At 41.3% G+C, this 25,381-nt stretch overlaps 1 long non-coding RNA gene across 1 annotated transcript in view; it reads right to left on the bottom strand.

Annotated features, from left to right (window-relative positions):
* The window catches only part of LOC108447223, a 101,680-nt gene extending 79,942 nt beyond the window's left edge, over positions 1 to 21,738 (bottom strand). Inside the window, exons 1-2 of the long non-coding RNA XR_001862659.1 lie at positions 14,341 to 21,738; positions 13,892 to 14,078 (exon numbers count right to left, since the gene is read on the bottom strand). This is a non-coding gene — a long non-coding RNA (uncharacterized LOC108447223). The remainder of the gene's footprint in view (positions 1 to 13,891; positions 14,079 to 14,340) is intronic.
* Between the last annotated feature and the right edge of the window lie 3,643 nt (positions 21,739 to 25,381).

Below are 25,381 nucleotides of genomic sequence, written 5' to 3'. Positions count from 1 at the left end.
CCTACAGATTGGTCACAGCATTTTCTCAGACAAACCCCAGCTTTGCTGGAGAGCACTTCAGCAACCTCTGAACAGAACCAGCAAACTTTCTGTCAGTCTTTCTGGATGATCACAGGTTCTAGCACCTTTCCTAGGCACAAGACCAACCTTATGGCACAAGTTTTCCCATCGGCCTGGTAGTGTGGCCTGCCCTCATGGCACAAAACACATGGTGGTTCCCAGAACCAGGCTGCATCACCAGAGCACAGCTCATTCTTAGGGGAAGCAATGAAATGTTGTGCTCTGGAGAAACCGTAAGGGCTTCAGATCTCTTTGACCCTTCTGTACCTCCACAATGACTGTAGCTCCAACACAAGATGATGCAAGGCTCAATGACAGACTCCTCTAGCATCTCCTCAATCTTACACCACTAAACCAGATCGACACTTGGTCTGGGGTTAGGGCTCCACTTGGTGAGTTTCAGGAGAAGCAGACAGCTCTGCACAGCTCATTTGAGCACATTGTGACTTCGAGCACGTCTGAAGGGGCCCCAACTCAGCCAGAACTAAACCTGCTGCTTAAACAGCCAGTAACACATCAGCAGCTCCAAAGACACTCATTAGCTCTATCACTAGATGTTATCACAACAGAAACTGGAGTAATTGACTTTTAAAATAGCTAAAAATCAGTGGGCCAAACAGAGAATAAAGAAAGGCTTTGTCAACTAATCATCCCATCCTAACCAAATAGGTCCTTTCCTGCCCGGCTGCTCTCAACCTTCCCAATGCTCCTGAGCTGCAGCAAACTCTCAGGCCTAGAAATCACTTCCTGATCTTCCTAAGATTAAAGTCCATCTAAACATCCATAAAAATATGTTGCAAAGTCTAGAATACCTCTTGTGTTGTTCACAAACCTTACTGGAGTTTGGGAACTTACAGACCATTTCTGGCATTTTGCAGAATGAAGTACTGTTTAAACCTGTATTAAAAGAGCATCTCAACAGACAGGAAAGCTGGTGAGTGGACAGGTATCGATAAAGCTGATTCCATTAAAGAAATCACTTCAGTGCCTTGAAATGCCTGAACCTGTAGAATTAGTAATTTGGGGATCTGACTTCGTTGCTATGTGTTAGCCTCCAAAGTGAAAACAATCTGTCAAACCCAGAAAATATAATCTTTTATTTCAGTAATTTCTTAAATGAATGCGTGTCATCTGTAAGGGTTGTTCTTTTCTCTTGGAAAGACAGTGGAGAAAAATGGGAAGTATCATATGCACATACATAAGGAGATGGTTAAGGAGCGGATGGAACTATTGGCTCTTTGCTCCATCATCTGGGTATTTACCTTTTGCTCAAACTACTGCGACATTGGTAATTGCATCTTTATGACAAGGACAGGTTTCTGCCGTAGCATTTGTATATCAGCAAGGAGTGATTAACTTGTGACACAGTTTTATTACATAGTCCTCCCACTAACTCGTTTTTCTTGGCGTTATTGAAGCACTTCAGTGGGTTTTTTCTTTCTTTTTTCCTTGTGTCTCAGAACAGCAGAATGACTGTGTGAATAACTCGAGAATGAAGAGTCCTGTTTATCCAAATGAGTCCTCTGGTGCTTTCTTGCACCTAGGTTATGTTATTCTATTTAGCTTGATTAACAAAAACACAAACAAGTGAGAAGTTTTTCCTTTGCCAGCAATTAAAGGATGCAATTGTAAATAAAACACACCTTCACATGGAGACCCTTTAATTTAAAAACTCCTCAGAAGCAAATGTATTTCCAGAGCTCATGGGTAAATTCCTTCTCACTGAGGAGTTTCCCCAAACCTATCACCTTGGTAATTGCAGCCAAAGTGATAAGGCATGGACACAGGCAAAGTTCTTGCTTTACCTGAGGGTAAGTCCCAAACTACTCTCCACGCGAAGCTGAAGGAAACACATGGCTGTGCTTTCCTAGGATATGAGACATCTCCCACAAAGAAGATGGTGCAACTCCCATCTGCTATAGCAAGCGACTCAGCGTTGAGCCCCTGGTGACGGATACCACACAAAAAGAAAGTTACATTCAGTATCAGCTTCAATGGCCAGGGTGACTAAAGTCTGACATTGCCGTCAACTAATTTGAGGTGTCAGAGACAGAAATGACAAGAGCAAGTCCCAAAATGAATGTTTCCTGAAGGTCGGTCTGTCAGAAACCAGGACAAAGCCACCTGGAATGGTGATGGCTTGGTGCTCTGCTAGGGACCCACCAAACCAAATAAAAGGGTCATCCTCATTGCAAAGCGGACCACTACAGTCCTTGTCATCACCGTGGTCCTGAGCTCATCCAAGGGCTCTTTTGACAAGGATATTTAAGTTACTGAGCACTATTAAGCGTGGAGCCCTCAGTGCCAGCGAAGTGACAAAACTCAGTGGCGCACAGAGGAATGCTGCTGTGCTGAAGGGAACTCTGAGCAGCATCACACTGTTCCTGCCTTGGGAACAACACACCAACAACACTGCCCAGCTTTCAACCAGGCCTTCACTTCTGGATGGGAGGGAAATCCTACAAAACGCTGCGGTGGCAAAAATGGCACACACAGGCAGGCACACGTGGGAGAATCCTCTAGGCAGGTTTCAGTAATAGAGGTAAAGCCCTTCCTCCGATTAAGGCATGGGAAGGTGCTTTATTCATCAGTGACACTGATGGCTGTTAAAAGCATTAGAGATTTTTCCCAGCTGTCACCACCCCTGTTCCACTGTTAAGCGTAGGTAGAAGCTCTAGTTCTGGAATTAAATGCAGCTGCTTAGTGCACTTCAGATCACCAGCATGGGCTTCAGGTCCTTCCCAGCCTAACTCTGCTCTCCTCCCAGCCCTTGCAGGCATAAGCTCTCTGACTGTCTTGGGACAAAGTTAGTAGCTCTGAAGTTGCTAAGAAACATTCCCAAGAAAACAGGAGAGCCCCAGATTCCTTTCACAGCAGAAGCCCAACAACTTTACAAACTGAAGGGAAAGACAAACAAACAAAACGAAAAAAGACCCCAACAACTTAAAAAAACAAACAAACCAAAAAAACCCCAAAACAAAAAAAAAAAAACAAACCACAGGAATACTTTCATCAAATCTGAAACCTGCTCATCAGTGTGAGCCTACACATATAGTTTTGCCATCCATCCAGCTTGACAGATTCAACATGAAACAACAACAGTGCATCTGAATGTGACAAAACCCAGCTGAAAATAGAGAAAGCTAACAGAGGAATTGGTGACTACACAAAGACACCACAGGCACAGCCTATCGCTGCCCCCTGAATCTGTCAGAGCGCCTACAGTTATTCTGTCCTCAACAATGTTCATTTATCCAGGACTAAATATGAGATTTCTAAGCTGGATTTGTGAATTCCTGCAGAGGCTTTGATTTAGCTCCTGACGTGCTGCAGGGGAGGCATAACTGGAGTCAAGAGTTACATGCCATGCTAGCTTAATCTCCTCTGCAAAATGCTACATAAAGGACATTCCCTTAAAAAAACACATGAAAAAATGAAAGATGAACAGCAAAAGCACCTTCTCGTGTCAGGGGGAGACTTGCCGGTGTAAGAGGCAGGGCTGGAGGAAGACACTTTCTGCCACACACCTTGGGTCCTCTTATCAAACAAATGGACTGGGATGATATGCCAATAACAGGAGGAAGGATCTAATTGGGGGATACCAGGGGGTAACACAGATCATCTTGTTAAACTAAATTTGTTAATCTAGTGTATATGAGAAAAGGGCAAATGGGAGGGAGAATTCGTCCTTGTTAAACATTTACCAAATGTTGGGTTATTTGAGCCCTGGGGAGAAGTAAATGTATTCACTACTTAAAGGCTGGAGCATTTGGTTTTCTCAGTTGGAATTTATCCCTGATCTGAAAGGAACATTTTTTCCCACTTGGAAAGGTTAGCAGCCTTTGTCTGTGCGAGTGATTTAATATAATGGACCATGATTATTGTTGGATTATTATAATGGCACATTGGCACAGTTATAGTTAAAGTTTTGGCAGAGTTTGTCTCATAAACTGCTATTTTACAACTCGGCTGTAAAAGTTTACTTCGGTCTGAAACTTGAGATACAAGATCTCAGTCCAGGAGGAGTCTTTTTTACTTTTTTTAAAAGTCAAATTAAAGGAAAAAAAAATGCTTAAAATTCTCTTGGCTAATGTTTAAGTTATGCAAGTATTAAATACAAATTGAAATCTACTGGCTGAAGACACTTGACAGCATTTACTTGCTCCTGAATGCCTTTGAGTTAAATCAAAACTTGTTTCAAGTACTTTTAAGTAGAAACATGGTTTTCTCACTTTCAGTATTTTGAAGAAAAATGTGGACTAGTAAAACAGCTGGGATATTAAACAGAAAAATGAAGAGAGAGTGTGCCACAAGCACTTTTTTCAACAGAATTACTGGCATATATTTGTTATTAAGAATACAATTGATTTTTATTTTGCATATGTAAATACACAATCATTAGTTTTAAACCCAATATTTGCAAAAGTTTTCACAATGTATACTAAGGAAAAATTCAGCTTGTTTTAAGAGCCCCTGTGGCCTTTGTAGAGTCAGACTGCAGGACAAGCTACTCCAATATTGTATCATCTGCACAAAGCCTCCAAATTTCTCAGTTCTTAAAGGCACAGTAGCCAAGTGACCACACCAGTTCTCATTTCTGCTTCCCCAAAGAACTCTAAAGGAATTCAAATACCAGACTATGAAAACACCACTTACTGGTACTGTAACTCTATCATTTATATCCACCTGGTGCCAGAGACATTGCAGTTGGCAAACATACCATCAATCCCAGAAAAAAACATTTGCAGGAAATTTGGAGCAGTAAGTACTTTCTGGACTAAAGCTGCAGAAACTGTAAAGAATAGAATCATTCAAGATAAAGCTAAACACGACAAGCTGGGGAAGAACCAACATAACTTTTTTTTTTTGGGAGACTGTCACGGCTTAGATTTGGGGATGTGAAGAAGGACCAAAGACACATCCAATACAAGCCCTGGCCAGTTCCAGGTGCCTTTAGCCAGCAAACTTATGGCCTGAAGCAATACCACCAAAAAGTTACTGTTTTGGCATGAATGCAAGTTTCCAAACTCGTAACATGTAAGCTGTTTCTGCCCAATATTTTGAGGCTAATCTCTGTGTTTTCTTTGAAGCCTCCTTTTCCCTACTGAGACATTTATATGCAGGGGGTTGATGCAAACAGCCAGAATCATGAATCTTTAGGCACTTTTGAGGAGATGTGGGAGTACATCCCTCCCTGCCATATGGCAGGTCTTGGAAAATGCTGGTGACTCACCAGTGAGGACTTATCCATCCAGTTTTCTACATAGCAGATAAAAACCGTTTCCCCCAAAAAATTTCATTACAGGGAAGTTTCATCACCTGATCCCGCTGGTTTGTGCTCTTGCTGTACAGAGCACAAAAGGATAACTAGAAGGTTTTTTGTTCCTGGTTGAGTGTGGCCCATTAATACATACATGAAGACTAGCCTAAGAGATCTCAAGGTCAAAAAACTCAAAATTAAAGCTAATCTGCTATCTGCTTAATCAGAGTTAACATTTTTCACAGGGTGAAAAGCATTAAAGGCAGTCTATAGCTTTTATTATTGAGTCAAATTAAATTTTTACTTTCAAATCCCACTCGTAGCACAGTTTGTAACATTCCAAGTCATATTTATCTTTTGCATATTAAAATATGATGCCTTTCTATAAATAGCTACAGGTTTCTTGGCAGCATTGGTGTGACAGAGGATTAATTAAACTGGAAAGCATGGAGTGTGGGGACCAGATTTATATAATGAAAACAATATATCTGCTAACACCAGAGAAGTGCTGACACTGTAATAATGCCGATATTAATATTTGGTACAGAACGTTGTAGAGCACATTAGGAAGGTGGTTAAATCTGGTGGGCTGAGAAATTATCAGAAATTACCAGAAGAAAATAAGGCTGTTACTTTACTACTAATATTACAAGTCTCACTCCCATTCAGAAAGATTCAGTGGTATCTTGTATTTTAATACCCAGAGCCTGCAAAGAAGTCCACTGACCTCCCATGCGAGCTCCACAGCAGCTGTGAGAATATTCAGAGGTTTGATGGATTTTTTCCCTAGATAACACCCCAGCAATCTGCAGCCAAATGTGGACTAGGGAAATCAATTAGAAAAAAGAATTAAAATCTATCCCCTCCTTCAGTCTACCAGCTAGTTAATACAACCAACTTGTTACATGGTTTTATGTTAACATAGCCTTATTTACTTCAAAAACAATGAGAGAACGAACATCCAAACACCACATCAAAACAACCCATTAGACCTCATGAACATTTTCCAGGATTTCATAGAAAGCCACAAGCAAAAAATTACCTTTGAAGTTTATACAAAACAGGGAAGAAAAAAACAGAAAATACACAAAGAAACTAATAAAAAAAGTTCCTTCTAAATACAAGATGCCCCAGGGCATTTAAATATTCAAGAATATTAAAACACATTCAAACTTTACTTCCCTACTCTTGGAAAACAAAAGGAACCACCTAGTAATTTCCACTTGATTCCTTCTGCATTCCAACTTCCACCTCATCCCAGGACATTACACATGATGAAAACAAGTACTAAAACTAAGTTATTTATTAAAATTATAGAATAAAATGTCAGAGTAAAGATATATATGCATGTCGGTGGTCCAAATAAATTAGGGTCATTTTCATCAGTAGATGACAATTTTTACATTTATTATAATATTTTCCCCATAACTATTCTGTCTGGTGACATTTTTGAACATATATTAAATATATGTGGCAGTATATAATGTATAGCTAGATATTTGACCATTGCTAAATGCTGCAGTATTTTGAATACATTTGCAGACTGTCAAATATTTTAGACTTTCAAGTGATACATTTTAAAACACAGTAAAATGAAGATAATTTACAGAAGAAGAGACGGATTCTGCTTTTGGCTACTAATAAGAAAACTCAGCCTCCCGGCAGGTCTGAGAGTACCAGACCACATCTTTTTTACCTTTAAAGGCATAAGCCACATCAGGAAGTAACAGAGGTGGGAAGACACTTACAGGACCAGGCTATCTGCAGGAAGCTGCTGATAAAGTTAAACCAGGTGTCACCAGCTGAGAACCTGGTCAAATAACTTAAATTCTAGTTCCTGAAGACTATGTGCTGACACAGGAAAAGGAACATGACCAAAGGCTGGGATGTTTCAATTTTGGAGGCAAACTTTATCCTGGCATTTGTCATTTTTATTTGGCACATTTAGCCTGGAACGAGCACAGATGAAGTTTACAGTGAGAGAAAAACAGAAGCCTCACCTACTTCAACCCAGCTCTTGTCTCTGCTCTCCTCCCCAGGCAGCTCTCACACCCCTTCAAACCTGTGTGCCTTAATTCACAACCCTGCCCCTCCATGCTCCAGCCTCTTCTGACCTCATCCCTCACTTTTCTGGCCACAGTCCAAGGCCTTGGCCCTTTGCCAAGTCCTCACCGGGGCTCACTGTCTCTTTGCTCCTTCTCTTCCACCTTCCCAGTCTTTCACCTTTCCAAACAAACTCAGGCTTCTGCTCTTGGGTTGCCTTCCCTGCCACTCCTCTCATCTACATTCAGATTGGAGAGCCCTCAAGACTGCTCCGGCAGGAATAAAACAGCACAGAGGTGTAAGATTCCTAGCACAAGGGCTTGCCATCCTCTAAAAGCCCTGAGGAAATGGGCAGCGCATGGAATGTGTATCTTCACCTTCCACCCTGCAGTGCTCCAGCCTCTGTACGAGGCTGGTTCTCTTTGGGCAGAGGCTGTCATGCACCGCTGAAATCCAACTCCTTGCTGCTGAATATGCATGAACCAAGATCGTTAAAAGCCTGACAGCTTTGCCAAATTTGTGTGGATTTTGACAAAAACTGCAAAATGCATACCCTTGAAACAAAAGCCGGTTTGTTGCCAGCTTTCATGCCTCTGCTCCAAAACATGGGTGTGCCATATAGTTTTAAAGAAAAGATCACCAGAATTGGGTGTTTCTCTCTTTTTTTTTTCCCATCTACTATTGCAATACACTGTTCCAGCCTTCTCCCTGTACTGCTCCACCCTACCAACCCTATTTTTTTGGGATTGCTTCAGCTAAAATTTTGTGGTCTAAAATAGATAGCTGGAGTGGAAAGGATGTCATTCAAATTATTAAACTTAGCAAAGACACACAAACCCAGGATCTCCTAAAGGTCCATTGATTGTGAAATGATCTTCGAGTTCTAGTTTCCCAAAACTTAGATCACACAATGTACTCCATCTTCTTTCACAGCTAGATCCACAGGCCACTGCAAGGTGTCTTCCAGCAGCCTTGGAATTGAACACTTTCAGGGAGCTGCAGGTTTCTGCTGATGTGCCAAGGTGTTTGGCTTTCTGTAGGAAAAAGACTTTCCATTAAAAATCCATTCCAGGAAAAAAAAGATGAACCAAAGTACAAAAGATGTGCATCTAGTATTTGTTAACGGCTTGTTTTAAAAATTTGTGAGGTGCTTTAAATTCAGGGTGGGTTCCAGACACACTGAATAAAGAAAAGCAGTATTTCCTTTCTGCCATGACTGGGATGTAAGTAACAACTGACAAGCCTACGGAAGGAAACAGATGTAGAAACTTTTATAGGCAATTCCTGGGATTCACTAGGAACACTGGTTAAGTGTTAAAAAAGAAAGAGCTCCACATAAACAGTCTTTTACGTGTGTCTAAAACGGACTTGAGCCAAGAGCCAAGCCGGCCTCCAAGCTATCAGAGATACCATCCTGGTCCTCACTTTCTCCAGGGGAAAAATAACCAGGCAGCACCTGTCCAAGCCCTGTGCTGCATCCCAAAAGGCAGCACAGCACCGTCTGTGCTTCTCATCTATTTATTATAAGCCTTGGAAGCTCCAGCTTCTGTCAGTTGTAGCCACTAGTGGATTTGACAAAACTTTATTCTTCTGCTTCTTGCAGCTGATGAGGAAGCCAGGAGCTGATGAGCCACCACCACCCTTTCCTTTCCCCATCTTCCGCGCAATGCAAGATGCAGTATTGCACCAGACAGTCATCCAAATCCATCTGGCTCTCATCTCACTGATAAATTTACCTAGTGGAGATCTAAGAGAGCCCACAGTATGGCTTTCTACTTCTGAACTGAGACTTCAAACTATTCAAGGCAAAGTTTCTTCTCAGCCAAAACCATACTATGCTGCATGGTTCAGGAGGAGACAAACGTGGCACTACCAAGTAGCTCAGATGATGGAAAACTATGCAAACAATTCCCTTCAGAGTGTACTGCCGAAAGCTCTGCATGCAGCTGTTGTACATGGCCAGGCTAGGAGCTTTACATCCATTAATGACAACATACAAAAGACATAGAATACACTGAAACACTCAGCTCCAGTTTTGGAGGTTCTGGGCAATGTCCCAGATTTCCCAGTTAGTGCCTTTCCCAGTTTGGAAAAAAACACTCATGTTCCTACAAACCTGGAGAAATTCTCTGATCCCCAACCTCTGTACCAAGACAGGGGCTAGATCAGATGAGACTCAGTGGGTGATGGGATGTATATCTATTCCAGCATCCCACCAAAATCCTTCCCCTGGAGGGTCAATGCAGTTTCAGGCCAGGCAAGTCTGCCAGAACTTCCCTCTGTCAAAGCCTCTTCAAGGTGCACATACTAATTAAATCCCTTTTGTTGAGAAATGGTTTCCTTAAGAACACCCAAAATAAAGGTTTTTACTACAGGTTCAGCCCTGTCAGATGCTAAACACCTCTTCCTTGCTTGATGACCACCAAGTGATAGCCCCGAAGGCCAAAATCCCATCTCTGCCTTGTGGCAAGATGAACAGGAAGCCCAGAATGAACCAACCCTACTTCATTTACAACTCCTTACAGGTCAGTTTTCACTTGCAGGAAACCTGTACCAAAGCAGCATTTCCCATCAATATGGCACAATCCCGATAGCCAAGAATCAATAGATCAGCTTCCCTTTCTTGTTAGGACACCAGCTCAGTGCTACTGAATGAAACACTTCCTTTAAGCTCATCAACTCAAACTCCTCTGCTGAAAAACATCTGCACACACACCAGTAAGAGGAATAGTAATTATTTCCCCAGAGAAGAACGATTTTGCTATAAACTTCAGAAGCAACTTGATTTAACAAATTAAGCTAAGAGCTAAGGACACTAAATGCAGTTAACTTCTTTGAAGCTAGAGGCATCAGAAATTATTTGCAGTATCCCTTTAAACACTTTCACTTTTGAAAGGATGAATACAGAGTTCTTGACAAAACCCCTGGCTTGGGTTTTTAAAGGGGCAAGAAACTAAAACTGACTCTCAAGGAACATCTTTCCAACTAATAAATCACAGGTGCGTTTCTCTTCCTGACACTTTTTAGAATTTCCTACATTAATTAATTGATAGAACTAGAATAGAAAAGTATCAACAGAAGCATCCCATTCAGAGCATTTGCATTTTTACTTTCATTATTTGAACTATGGGGTTTTTTCCACATACTAAATTGCTTTTTTCACTTCTTCCTATTACTTGGCATAGGAAGGTTCTTGCTATTTTATAACTACCTTATGAAAGACAACAAACTGCTGAAAAATGGCTAAATGTACATTTTTCCTTAAGGAAAACAGCAGGAGTGTCCTGCTTCCACACAGCCTGGACATTACAACTGTTCAAGGATTTCTGTGCAGCTGAGGGCTTCTGCTCAAATGTCTTTTTTTTTTCCTTCTTTCAGTGACATAGGGAGGAACGTATAAAACTCTTAAAAGATCCTTTCCTCTGTGAATTGTTCCTTCTCCCTGTGCTGTGATAAATGCCATCTCACAGACAGTGACACACATAAACTATGAGGATTTATAGCACATTTCCAACACTAATATTAAACGCATCCTTTAAACTTCTTTGGAAAGATTTCAGGTTTTTTTTCCTGCTTTAGTATCACTTAATAGCTGTTAAGTCACCTTCAAAGAATTTGCAAAACCTTTGAAGTACAACACAAAAAATAGACTTCAACATCTTCCCAACAGTGTCAGGTAATGTGCAGTAGTTTTTGAAGGCACGCAGAGGTAGAGCTGTCTAATGCCAAGTTACCACCGCCCACCCTGCAGCCCTACTCCTGCCAACGTCAATTTTACAAACGTGCTTTTGTTCCATTCCCTTACGCTACAGAGGCATTGGGCATGAATGACACAGATTGCTGGCTTGTTTGGTTTTTTTTTTTCCCTACTTGGACAACTTACATATATTTTATTATTAGAGAGGAGATCCTTCTCCAACTCCTTTGCAGCAGGGCTTGGGTTTACAACTTCTTGCTTTCCCTCCATGAAGACAAGGGATAATTTTGCTGCCTAATTTCTTACTTCAGATCTCATTTGTTCAGTAAGAGGGAGGATTACTGCCTACCTGTCATAGATTTTTCCATTTTGTTACCACGTGTCCATGGATTGTCAAGAATAAACCTTTAGGAAAGGCTTAAGAAATTTTTACAACAAAGATTTCCAGTTTTAACTCACACTAAACTCCCTTAAATGAATGTGGTCAAGTGATGCTATTGCCCAACCACATGGAAAACAAAGATTTCCCGCATATGAAAAAATAATTATCTGTACTTTAAAAGTTCAGAGTGCAGAAGTTTTGCATAATTAAAACATTTTCTGAATCTTGCTAGTGGCCCAAAGGTTAAATACTTTTCTTTGCTAGCCTAGACCACATAACTGAGAGGAAGCAAGTGAGTTTATTCTTTGAAAGACCATGAAAAAAAACCAAAAAACCACCACAAGTTTATTTGTATTTGCAAATCCTTTCAGGTCTAAAGAACCAGCAAGACAATAAATTGTTTTTGCTGAAAACAGGAAGTTTGGCAGAGATGCAAAAGGACAGCTAAACTTTGGCTAGACAGACCAAAACTCTGCGTTCTACTTTGAGAGTATTTCCAAAATATAAAAAAATTCCAAAAATTGAAAAAAAAAAAAAAAAAAAAGAAAAGTGAAGTGCCTCAAATCCATAGAAAGCAAAAGGAACAGCAAAGGCATCTGGCAGCGGTAATTTGTTGCCAAATTTGTGGTTGTGTTTTGCTGGCTTCCAGGCTGCTTTGCCAGTTTGCAGTAACTTCCACCAAGCACAGCTGAAACCCACATGTATAAAGACTCAAATGCTGTCAAAGCTAGAAAAGTCTCAAGTAGTCCTTTCTCTCTTCTTTTCATCTGACCAAGACCAAAGGAATAAATAAATAAGCACCATTCATAACATTCTAGTGTATAAAGGGAGACAACAGAATTTTGGGTCTCAGGACTAAGGCCCTACCAGGTTTTTCCATGTAGAATTCAACGGGGCAACACAACAACCCCACTCTGCCACCTCATTGCCACTCCTACCCCATCATCAGGCCACCAGTGGGACCTGGCAGGAGAAGTCTTCTCTCAGCACAAACACAACTCAAGTGCAACAGTTTGTAAGAAATGTGCGAATGTGGTCTCTTTATAAAAAGTGTATGTTCAAAACACATCCATCCCACACACAACTAGAAATTAGGACAGACTCCAGCCTTTCAGAGGGATTTTGAATGGCTTATAGGACACGACCACCAGCTACAGCCTGTGAACAAAGGCTTGTGGTAGGCTCCAGCACTGCCCTCTTTTTGTTGCTATAGTGGCACTTTCTGGCCCACTTCTAGCCTGGGTGTGTTGGCTCCCTCCTTACCAAGGGCCAGGTGGAGTTCAGGGGTGGCCACAGGCCAGGGTTTGCTCCTAGGAAGCCACTGGATCATTGCTGACTTCTTTTGGGAGGTAAAGATTCCAGACTGCACGGATACGAGCTGTACCATGATATTTGCCCAAAGGAACAGAGAACAAATCCACAACACAAATCTAGCAAATGATGCAAAGGGTCCCTCCCAATAAAATACTCATATGAATGCATTCATGTGAGTAAGGGAATCTTAAATACATTAAATTTGCTTTTTGGGCTAGAACTGCCCATGATTGATCTGAGACCTTCCTCTCCCAAAATGCTGGGGGTTTTTTCCACCCCCTTTTTTTTTTCCTTCTTTCTTTCCTCCCTCCCCACTCACATTTATTATGAAAATGCAGGTCCTCACAGCACCTGTCAGAAAGAATCACTGAATCCTTTGGGCCAACCAAAATAGAAATATAATCAACAGTATAAATGCTATCTTCTGAAACACACAACCCCAAAATTCAATGATCATAGACTGATCTTTTTTTATAAGATCCATTACTATTGGTACACAGTCTTAAGACCCAATTTACCAGCAAGAGATCATCTTCACTATATCTGGGGTTTTTTAATCCTGAGTCATGACCTCATGCAAAATCCAAAAATAGGGTGCACAAGAAAGTGAGCTCAAATCTTCAAACTCTTTTCCTCGGTACAATTACTTGCCTAATTTAATTGCAGAATCCCTCATTACACCTGCCAGAGTACAGGCAAGACAAAGGCAACACAGTGGTATACTCTGAAGATGGAATATGCAGAAAGCTGAAATAGAAAAGTCCTGAGAAGCTGTAATAACTACCAAGGATAACAAAAAGGAGAGGGAAAAAGAAAAACCAACAAAACCAGCAAACCCTTACTTCTGTTTTACAGTCTTCACTATGGGACTCTTAAAAATCAAGCCTTTAGAAGAACTTCAGTTAGAACCCTGATATTCTCAGTCCCTCTGGAAACCTAGACCATGTACTTCTTATTAAGCCCTCCCAGCATCTGCTCTTTAATAGTTGCAATGGCGATGATATCAACAACACCCACACCTTACAACACAGCACTTTTCATCTGCTGGAAATAAAACACTTCCCAAAGGAGGCAAAACATTATCATTCCTTGTTTGGAAACAGAAATTCAGCTATGGAGAAATGAAACCACTTACCCAGGACCATTCAGCTGGAGCAGCAGCAGAGCCAGGAGAAGAAGCCAGAGTCCCTGTCGAGATCTCCAATGTGAGCCTTTAACACTCGGCACTGCACCTTCAACTTCGGTAGAGCAGGTAACGTTATGCTCTCCTCTCTCACAGATCTGGTCTGAGCTTTAGTTACAATCTGGAAGCACTTCAAAAGCTGTGGATTAAAAAGCCCTGTATAAATGCAAAGTGTGATTATAATTCAACCGATATTGGAAAAATTACAGCAGTTTGTATTTGTTTTTCTGTATTTGTGGAATTTATGTTGCTTCAACACTTGAACAGCTTTTGATAATGACACCATCTGTTAATTCTCACCCCTCACTAAATTGGAACAAGTGGTGAAATTGTTAGACTACAGTTTTACAGATCCCAGCTTATCAAACAAACCTGAACCCAGGGTCAGTGAGGGGCATTACCAGCAACAGGAGGCAGCAACCAAGTCAGGTACAATTTTCAGGCCAAGCAGAAGAAACGGGTAGGACAATCAGGAACAAAACACCTTTCAGCAACTCCTTCTGGAGCAGTTCTTTGTTAGGTCGTGCTTCCTTTCCCAACCCTGCCAGGGAAACAGCATTAATTCCAAGGCTGCTCAGATTGGTGGGGCAGCAGTGGGTGGGGTATTCCTGCCCCATCTGAGCTCACTGCCAAGTGGAATGGACACCTGGGCACAAGTTAAACACTCTCCAGTTGCAACAAGCAGGCAGAGCTCTGAGTGGCTCCATTAAAATAACACTGCCAGAGTAGTGTCCAAACAGTTGTAAATTACTACAATTTACACATGCTTTACCTGCAGAAATACCAACTGGGAAGCATGAGGAGGACCACAGACACTGGTAATGCAATTGAAGTTGATAACCAACCTTTTGGCTACATCCCCTCTCCAATCCCCCATGTTCCCTACATGTTGATATCCTTCCCTCTCCTCTAAGAAATGGTCTTCCTCTGTTTTCAGGTTACATGAGAATTTGTTTAATACACTTGTATCTGCAAAAGGGTCAGATTATGTTACATGCAGATTAAACAGTGAAAATACACAGCTCCTGGTCTCTAGACTACTTTTTGCATATGTTGTTAAACAACCCTTAGGTCTTCTATGAACCTTTTTGTTCTCTCTTTCTGAATTTGTGTCAATAATTTCATTCTTTTCTTAGATAGTGAACCAAATCCCCAATAGCTGTAATCTTCTACTTCATGAAGACCTTTTAGTAAAGGGATGGACTTTTAAAGCATGATGCATCACTGCACAAGGAACAGGGAGTTTACTCATTTTATTTATGAATGTTCAGGACACAGCTATGGAAACCTCAGCCCTTCCTATTCCTGATTATGCACGAGTCAGGCACAAGACTGCAGTTGCACTTGTCTAGCAGTAGCCTTGGTGGAGTAACTCAAATAAGGCACACCTGGTGTTCAGCACCACAGTAATACCTAATTACCTCACACACCCAGGAATGAAACAGGTTTCCCACCTGCCATTAACACAATTCCCTGTCGCCTTTAGTGGGCTTCTAAGAAAGTTGTCCAGAGAAGTTTTGGATGCCCCATCTCCAGAACTGTTCAAGGCCAGGTTGGTTGGAGCTCAGAGCAACCTGCTCTAGGGAAAGGGTCAATATATGAGACCACACAGGAAAATGAACCTTCCGGTAGCCCCAAGAAAGGCAGGTAAAGAACCTCAACCCAAAAGGTGCTGATGCTGCTATGATGGGGTGAGAAAGGTGTCCAAGGTACAAAATCTGCCGGACAAAAAGGCTTTGGTCCTCATTTCCACTGATTGTGACTATTGGGAGCACATAATAATCAGCTCACAGGGGACACCAAGAGACCTAAATTCACTTGTTGCTGTCATTCAGGGGTAATTATTCCTAAAATAGAAGAAGAATGAGACATTTGCTGGGCATTGTAGGCACATGGTTGACATCACTAGGAGCCAATCCAGACCCCTGAGTTCAGGCCAGCTTTCTGAAACCCTTTATGTCATTGTCTTACAAAAGGTATTTGATACCACTGCTGCCTTCTCAGATATGATCTCATCCTTGACCCTGAGTGGCACTTTTAGGAATAGCTCCCTCAGGTTTACTTTTATCAGATCATAAAGTACATCATATTCCCTTGCCTATGAGATGTGCTAAGACTTGTATCATTTGTAACTGGAAATCCTATAAAGCTGCCTGACATTTTTTTGTTCATGAAAAATTGAAGTCAAAGTTGGACTGGATGAAAAAGAAGCTTCCAAGATTAAAAAAGTGCGTGTTTGGTGGACAAAACTATAATCTGGTGCACTTTTCCATGAATACAGTAAGAGCTAAATTTTTTTTTGTAATAACAACAGGACTGTATCCCTTCTTGGAGTAATAAACACATGGTCCCTGACTGACTTGCTTCACTAATGTTACAAGTATATGTTATATACTATATTAAATACATTCAGTTTTTCCACAGAGAAAGTGGAGTGGTACACAATTATCCAGCATCACACCTTACAGCATCCTGTCAGGACCCTTGGACTAATCCTTTATTTTGCAGATCTGCAGACTAAGTATGAGGGACTAAAAGACTTGCCCAAGGTCTCTGAGCAAGTCTGCTGCCGAGTCAAATTTTCACGGTCAAAGATAAGTACCACGGCAGCAAACAGCGTGAATCTAAACAAGCAGACAGGTTGGAGGATGTCAGCAAAAGGGGCCAGGAAGACTTGAGTCACAGCTGGCATGGGTCAGCATGTAAGTCGAGGGGGCAGAGAATAAGCTGAAGCTAAATATACTCCAACTCCTTGTAGACTCCATGCTGGCAGTAGGCCAGACTGCAGCAGTCATGGCTGGGGCTGGTTTAAAGTGCTCTCCCCTGCCAGCTAGTCAGCCCTGCCTTAAATTAACCCAGCTGACTTTAGACTGAAACAGATGATGGTTCCTCATAAACTCAATTACACCAGCTCAGCCATGGATGGAGAAGGCTCCAGATGAAATGTGGTGCTTTACCAATATCTTCAATCTCCACTGTCTTCCCCGCAGTAACTGATGACAGTGACTTAAATTCTTTAAATCCATCTGAAAGACAAAACTTCAGGTTAACCTAAGCAACATCACTTTCAGGGGCCTCTGCCTAAGGTTGCTGTATCAATGATGAAAGGAGGCTTTCTAACACCATTTCTTCACTGTATGTCAACATGTAGCAATGAATTTACTCAAGATGTTCCTGTGGATTTCTTTGCTGGTAGGGTCATCCATTTCTATGGACTCTTTTTATTACAGTCTCTGATCTTTCCAACTGCAAGAAACCACAATACTGCTTTACTGGAGACTTCTTTAAGTCCTGATATAAAACGATGCTTATATACACCCTTAACAATTCCACTTCAATCCAACCATTTACTCTTATATTAGTTAGGATAAAATAAAACCCTGGGGTCTGTAAAAGCATGTGTACGTGCACAGATATAAATATAGTTCAACCGCTAAACTTACATGCTGAGCCTACATTTTCTGTAATAAAATATTTAAGTGGTTTCAACTCCACAGCTGGATTTTTTTAAACCTCTGAGATAGCAAAAGACATCAGTGCAGGACAGTATCCACTGTACACAGTCAGTCAACTGGATGAGTAATAAAATGAGTATCTTCTTTATGGACTGAAAAGAATTTTCCCAGAGAGAAATAACCTCAATACTACCACCTCATGCCACTATAAACTAAGCTCAAGTCTTCATTTTAAGATGCATTTCTAATGCCTAGCATTTAAATATCAGAAATGTCTGATAAAGAGTTGTCTGAGGCTGAGCCAAAGCAGAATAAATGGCAAGACTGTAGTAACACAGAAGCTTGTGGAGGCTTTGGAGAACAATTAAACACTTCTGTGGACTCTAGTAAGAGCTAAATTTTCTGACGCCGAATTATTTTTTCTGTGCTTCTTCAGAAATTAGGCTCTCCTGAAAAGTCACTTTTGAGGATGGTTTGTCATAGCCAGGGCTGGACCAGCAGCAGGAGTTGCTTGAGCTGAGTCCTGGTAGTTCAAGTAGAAGCTCACCCACTTGTCATCACAGAATATATGACCTTATTACTCCTCCCTCAGTTCTGGCACTGATTGTTAATGCTGTTTGCAGCCAGTGAAGTTTCCTCAGTGCTCTCTGCTGCCGTCTCTCCCAGCCCCTTCTGCTTTTGTTTTCCAATTGCAGCAAAAAATATGTGAATCCAATTTTCTGCCAACACCTAGATGAACCAGTTCCAGAAAATAACGTGGAAGATAACAAAGCAGGAAGATTTGAGTTAGGATTATACTACTAGCTAAAAATAAATTGAAAATTGCAGGAATTTATCTGTATATCAATGACACGATGTCACTTCCTACTGTAGGACCTGAACAAATTAGCTACCAAAGTCCAGCCCTCAACAGCTCAGATTTATCTCAGATTTTACTGGCAGGGAGAATGAGAGTCAGTGACAGGACAAGCCCATGATTGTGAAGAAAGACAGCAGTAGACCCAGATCTGCTGGCTCACTTCCCTGGACATTTGACTTTCCACAAGCTTCCTGTTAGCTGGGGGTATTGCAGAGAGCTGGAGAACCTGCTTGTTTTGGGCAAAGCTTTTCCACTGGCACTGAGAAGGTCACCAGGCAGGACTGGAGAGATGTCAGGGCTGCAGCCTACTCCTCTCTGGCTGGGAGCAGTCCCTCTGTCAGAGCACGAGCTCCCCTTGCTCTCTCACAGCCCTATCCAAAAGGCATTGTCTGGAAGCAATTAGAGATTTTTAAAATTTTTTTCTTTTTTTCCATCGTTGCCTGACAACTTCAGCAGACTCACACATAGCCATCCCCCTATGCTTCTAAAGAACTTTGCTTACTGTTAACTATTTAAATGTTGAAAGCATTAAAGCTAATTGAACTCACTGCTCAGAGAACCAAGTCTGAGGTCAGCTGTCATATACAGTAACACTGTTCGGGTAAAAGAACTTTAGGGTAGTTTAGAAATCTTTAGAAAAGCATTCATGCCTGTCCACATACTTGTCAGTCCTACCTGTCACTGCTAATGTGGGGGGGTGTTTTAGGTTAGAGTTACAGATGGAGCTGCTTTGAGGAACTCCTCAAGGAACGGCTGTAGTCAGTGCTGAAAGTGGTGACAGGAGATGATACTCAGCTGGCCAAATTTTAAACACCTTGCTTCAGATGCTTAACCTGGCAGAGTCCTTATGGCCCAGTGAGAGGCAAAGGGAAAAGGGATGGCAGTGGAAGGGGAGAATAAAAGATAGTCTGTCCCTTCCACAGAGCAATTCAGATTCATATTCAAATACTCTAATTGCCTTCCAGAGCAACTGACTGTCTCTTTGTCAGCTTTAGTGGAAACCTGGATAAATCCTCCTGTATATGTAGATACTGTGAATATGCTCTTAGTATCATATTGAAAAAGAGCCTCAGATGGTGAGAAAAATTCTCTTGACTTCAAAGATGTTACTGTTTATGTTCATGCTGCTGAGGATTCAGCCCAGTATTTTTAAAATGCTAATGCTCCATGGCCCCTGTGTGAACAAATTTATTCTGACTGCCATATTTTTTGTTTTGTGAGAAAAAAGAGAGGAAGAATTAGTTGGTGGCTGCTAATGGTACAGCAGCAACAGGAGGACTTGTTCCTAAAGGGATCCTTGCCTGCTGTAAATCCAGAGCAAGGGACACATCAGGATCAGACCTGTAGAACAAAGATGTTCATAACATTGTGAGAGTATCTTCTACGTGCACTAATAGACTGTCTTCCATAACATTGAACTGCTGGCTTTGGGGGTACAAACTCTTTTGTTCCTACCTGGAAAAAGCAACCTGCTAGAACTAAACAGCAGGTTATGCTGATTTTATAGAAGGGTGAGTTGTCTTTAAGGAATGCTGAGGAATGTGAACATTCCACATATCCGGACAATCTTTGCCGTCAAAGACTGAAAGGAAGAAAAAAAGACAAAAATGAACACATCAAGGAAGGCTCAATTCCTTCTCATCTGCCAGGTCTAAGGCCAGTAGATATGCACTTCTGTTTTGTAGGAGGGAAGGAAGTCTGTTGGAAGCCTGATTCTGGAAGGCTTTAAGGAGACACACTGCTGTTGGAGAGGTTATCATGGGACCAGAGGCAGCCAAGTACTAAAGCATAGCTGCAGTTATGGTTTGTCTACGTTGTCTTGTCATTAATTCTCTAGCCAGTCTTCTGGGGGATAACAGGAAACCTCTGGATGGCAAAATCCATGCTGTAGACACATTCATATCCTTTCACATCTGTGACTATGGCCTTGCAAAGAACAACATTTGAGATTACACCACACTTTGAACTATAGGCAAGAGGCTTAGACCCCCAGCAGCACAGGGAACGGTCATGAATGACTCGGTCTTACTTACTCCACAATCAGTCAAACTTTGTAATCTGTACAAAATAAAGAATTACAATCAAAAGAATATGAACAGCCCAAAGCAGCTGCAGGGCTCTTCTGGGGGAAAGCAAGGGTCTTGCATTTGTCTTCCACTTATATCAGAATGGGAACAACCTGATGACCTAAGAAGTGGAGTCATTTTTAATACCTGCTCCTTCCTCCCAGTACCTGGAGGGGTAGAGTCCAGCATGCCTCATCTCACTGGTTATCATTATTATGTCATCCAGATCAATCATTTCAAGCTCATTGGGTTGTAAATGCAGCTTTGATCATTCGTTACACTTTGTTAGTATTTATCAGAGCCAGGGCTCTGTTAATCCAAAACAGCAGCATTCAAACAGCAAGGAAACCTGGGCTCCAAGAGCACTTACTGCAAGTTGGAGGGGTGGCGTTGGGTTTTGTTTGTTTTCTAAATTATTCACGTCTAAAAATTTCCCAACTGCTGCAGGGTTAAGCTCTGAAAGGCAGAGGAAACCTTTCCTCTCTTAAGACAGGCACAGCAAGAGCGAAACACCAAGTGCTTGCCTGTTGCTCTAAGCCCATCACTGCTCCAGAGGATCGGAAACAGGCACAGGAGAGGGAGGGATTCCTCTGTGGGCAAAACCTCTTTTATGTCAAAGCATGCATAAGGCTCCTGGGGCTGATCCACAGCGCACTGAAGTCATCAAAACCAAGAGGCCTAACTCATAAAGTGCTCCAGAGCAGGTCTCTCACTGGCTTAGACTCCTTGTAAGCGCCAGCGGCAGCCGATACCTCACTTAGGACAAAGTAAAAGGGCTTCTTTTTAATTGCGAGCCCAGGAACGGAAAGGAGGATTGCACTCCAAATGGTCTCCTCAGCGATGACAAGCACAAATTCTTTAGCACCATCTAGCTAACGGCGAAGGTAACCCACACCACACTCCTGCCTGCAGAGCTGCTCGTCCGCCGAGGCTCCCAAAGCCGGAGCGACGGGAGCCGCATGCTGATGAGGGGAAGGAGAGGGCGGATTTAGCAAAGCACCCAAGAGCGGAGTGAGCGTTTCACACAGAGCCAGATGGAGCACGGGCCAATTTCTTTCTGACAAAAAAAATTATATAAATGACCATGGGAAGGGCAAGTGCAAATTTGATAAAACAAATTAAATGGTACCTTGTCCAACAGTCTGAGAAAACATGAGGGCAGGACATGGATGAGAATACTTTTTTTGATGGAATGTCAGAGAGAAAATGGATGAGAAAAATGCTGTGGAAGCAAAACTGAGTGCAGAAAGCTTAACAAAGGACTACAAAATTAATGGAAGGTGCCTAGAAAACTTCAAGAGAATAATCAGAAGTCAATCAAAATCTTGAACAAGTTCATGCACTATTTGCTGAAATGTTCCTGTAGATATAAAAAAAATACAGTAGGGTGAACAGTTCAAAAGAATATAGTGTTTTGAAGTGAAAGATCTAGAATTTTCCTTTTTGAAAGCAAATTATTTCTGAATATTTTATAATGCTGTATTATTTTATTAAAAATTATATAAAATTATATAAATATTATATATTTTTGTATACAATTATCATATACAATTACATTATTATACAAAATGTAAAAAAAAATCTCCAAAGTAAGTTAGCAATATGCATTGTAGTTTTTATAAAAGGAACATTTCCAAGTCCCTTGTTTTCTCAACTGGTGAAAAAATTTGAAACTGACGGACAATGCATTTCAGAATGAAGCCAAATATTAAAAAACTCAAAGAAAGGATTTTTCTCCCTAAGAGTTTCATGAAAAATTTTCAGAACTTCTTTCTCCCTTACGATTCTGATGAGAAGTCATTTAAGCTGATATTGAAACTGCCTGCAGGGTAAGGCACAATATTTAAAGAATTATTGGGAATATCCCTTCCCCAAAGAATTGCTAGTAAAGTATGTATTTACCTAAATTATTGTTTCACACAGGACTGAACCATTTTCCGAAAAGAGTACATCTTCACATTTCATGGCTTTGCCAAGGAAAAAGAATTAAAATACACAAAAATAGGAAGCATTTTGATTTAGCACTGGCCCAATTATCTATTTATATTTAGGCCTTCAGAAAAATCTGAGTTTTATTTTCACAACCAACTAAACCAATCTTTAATTTTTTATCTCTACTTTTGACCTAAGTTACTTTAAACCATTTGCCAGGCATTCTTAAACTTCCTCTCACAATGTGTTTATCATTATTTGGTTGGTTGGGGCTTTATTCTTTTAAGAAATGACCTAAAACACTCACAGAGCATGTTTCTGCAAGGAAGAGCCATGGGCCAATTGATATCTTTTTGTTAAGCACTTGTACCCTATTTTTAGACTATAAAGACCCAAATTCAAGCCCTAAGCTAATCTGTGGGTCAGTGTTAAAAGCAGTTTGTGTGTACAGCCTTCCCCACAGGTCTGTGCTTCGAAGGAGATGTAAAGAGGCAGCTGTATCTCGGGGCTTGGTGACCATTTGGGAGCTTCACATGCCCCCACCAGAGCAGGCTGACAGAGGCTCCTCGCTCTTGATAAAACAGACATCACCTCACAGGGGCTGGTTGTACAGGCCACACTCTGCAGAAAGGAGAGGCCCAAAGAAGGTCCGAATCCTGGGAATGGAACTTGTGAGGGGACAGAAGGACACAGAACTGCAGTGGAGCACAACCTCTTCCATAGCAATACGGTGAACTTCTGCCAAGCCATGCTACACTCAGCAACACAGAGTGTAACGTGGTCAAAAACTGGGGGAAAAGGAAGCTACTCGAAGTCTGATGAAATCAATACCCACGTTGCTGAGTGGTGGAGTTGCTGGTGCCAAGGAAACAGGAGCCAACACTCCCAGGGGTCCTCCAAGCCACGCAGCATGTGGCCAGCTCAGCTAGCATGGCAGTGCTCTCAAAGCTTTGGAAACAGCCTGTGTTTGGTTGGATCTACTTACTTAAGGAGAGAATCGAGAGAGGAGCTTTTGTTTGCTTTCCTTTTTTCGCTTGCCTGCATTACTTGGTTCTTTTATAATTGGGCTTGTGCAAAATATTCTGTCAAGATGCATGTGGTGGAATTTCCTCTGAGACTCTGAGCACACGCTAGTCCCACGCCCTCTCACACCCTGTAATAAGCTTTTTATTCTACTGTAATTAACAGCCAGGAACCATCCCCTCTTTGCTTAAAATCACAAACAGCCCTACACTTAATATTTTGTGCTGCTTTTGCTTTACCTGCTAATAATCCTTTCCCCTCCCTGAATTGCTTTCATATACTCGCTGCCTGTCCAGCCACTACATGCTGAATTCAAACTCCCTGATTGCTTAATTAAGTAATTTTTGCCTAAATGCTGTATATTTCATACCAAAAGATTCTACGCCTGTGAAATTAAGGAATAATTTCTGCATACATATTTTGGGGAAATGGACCACTGGGGTAAATACAGACTTTCAGTCATATCCACAGGATGTTTATTGAATGTATTGCAGGTCCTCTTATTACATACTTCCAAATTTCAGAGTAGTATTTTTTCATGCAACACCAGCACATACAATTTTATTCCTGCAGAAGACAGGTGATTTCCAGTGGTCCCAAATAAGCAAGGCTCTTATATCTTCCCTTAGAGAACTTGTATAGGCAATTAAGAGTCTCAGCCTCATTGAAAAACTAATGAAAATAAGGTAAAATTAGGAATTTTAACCAAGTTCATGTAGACCATTTACAATATTTTATGGGGTTTATCATCAAATATAGGTTGCACATAGGACACCCCTGCTTGAATTTATGTCAACTTACACAGAAAAGGTGTTCAGCAGCAGTGGTTCAGGTTACTACTCACTATTGGTAATTTTAAAGGATAAAAAACATAGTGTTCACACAGGAATAGGATCCAAAGCCCTCCTGCAGTTGGTGGACTTCCCATTTAATATGACAGGCATTAGATCAGGCTGATTATATCGACTGATGTGGGGACAGAAACCAACTCTTTTGGCTTCATAAAAGCAAATGTCTTTTTATCGGAATAATTATTATTATCGTTGAAACAAAATGTATATTTTCTCAGCTTTATTTACAATGTAAAGTGCTTTCCACAGTAAATCAACAAATATGAGTATTCATGTCACCAAAAGCTGATGATTAAAAATAATTACTTTAATGGTAGCTGGCCTGATGCCAAACATGATTAGCTTTCGCATTTCAAGCATGATAGTAGATAATTTACATCTCTTTCACACCAATACCAAACTACTCCTAATGGATTCTATTTTAGTTTTTATGAATTAATAGAAATTTAGTGTCCAATTCACTATATTATAGACACTATTTGCTTTCAAAACCAAAGAATTGTTTCAAAAAAGGGCAGAAAGTAACCAAATGACAGGATAGGAAGCCAATAAACTCAGCTTCCCTGCTGACAGTGTCCTTGCCTGTGCCCTTAGAGCTGTCAGAGGCAGAGTGAGAAGAAAACTTTTTCCAACAGGCCAGAAAATGCTGTCAAGGGGGAAAACCCATGGAAGTACCCAAAGTGTCTCTACCAGGACACATGCAGACTGAAGCCCTTCTCTCCTAAAGACCAAGGAAAACTTCCCACCTACTCGAGTGGACAGGATTTTGTTCTGGGGACAGTGAAGGAAATTGGACATTTGCCTTTTCAAAACATCACAAGCTGCTCAAGGACCTGATGGGTCAAAATAGAAAATATATTTACATTCTTCTAAATGAGTTTTAAAACCAGTTGCCTTTTACCTACCCATTATGCCTGAGAACAGAGCCCTGAGCGTATCCTGTGGGGATAAACACTGATGTACACACACAGAATGGCCCTCACCCACCCCAGTTCAGGCTCAGGGTGTCAAAAGCACCCGGACGCTCTTTGTGGGAGGAAAAGGAAGAGCAAAGAAATTCCACTTCCATCTGGTTTGGAAGTTTGTGCCCATAGGAAATGTGGAAATTCAAAACACAGTGAGAAAGACACAGTGGGAAGGTCAGAAGGACAACCTTATCTTTCAAATATGGGATGATTGCTTCTTGGCTGGAAAGGAGTGTACAGGAACATCAAGGCAAAAATACCAGGGGTGTTCATGTGGGGAAGGACTCACTA

Source organism: Corvus brachyrhynchos, unplaced genomic scaffold (genome assembly GCF_000691975.1).
Source record: "Corvus brachyrhynchos isolate BGI_N302 unplaced genomic scaffold, ASM69197v1 scaffold416, whole genome shotgun sequence".
In the NCBI taxonomy this organism is placed as follows: domain Eukaryota; kingdom Metazoa; phylum Chordata; class Aves; order Passeriformes; family Corvidae; genus Corvus; species Corvus brachyrhynchos.
The sequence above is the reverse complement of the archived record's forward strand: the minus strand, read 5'-3'. Positions and strand labels throughout refer to the sequence as shown.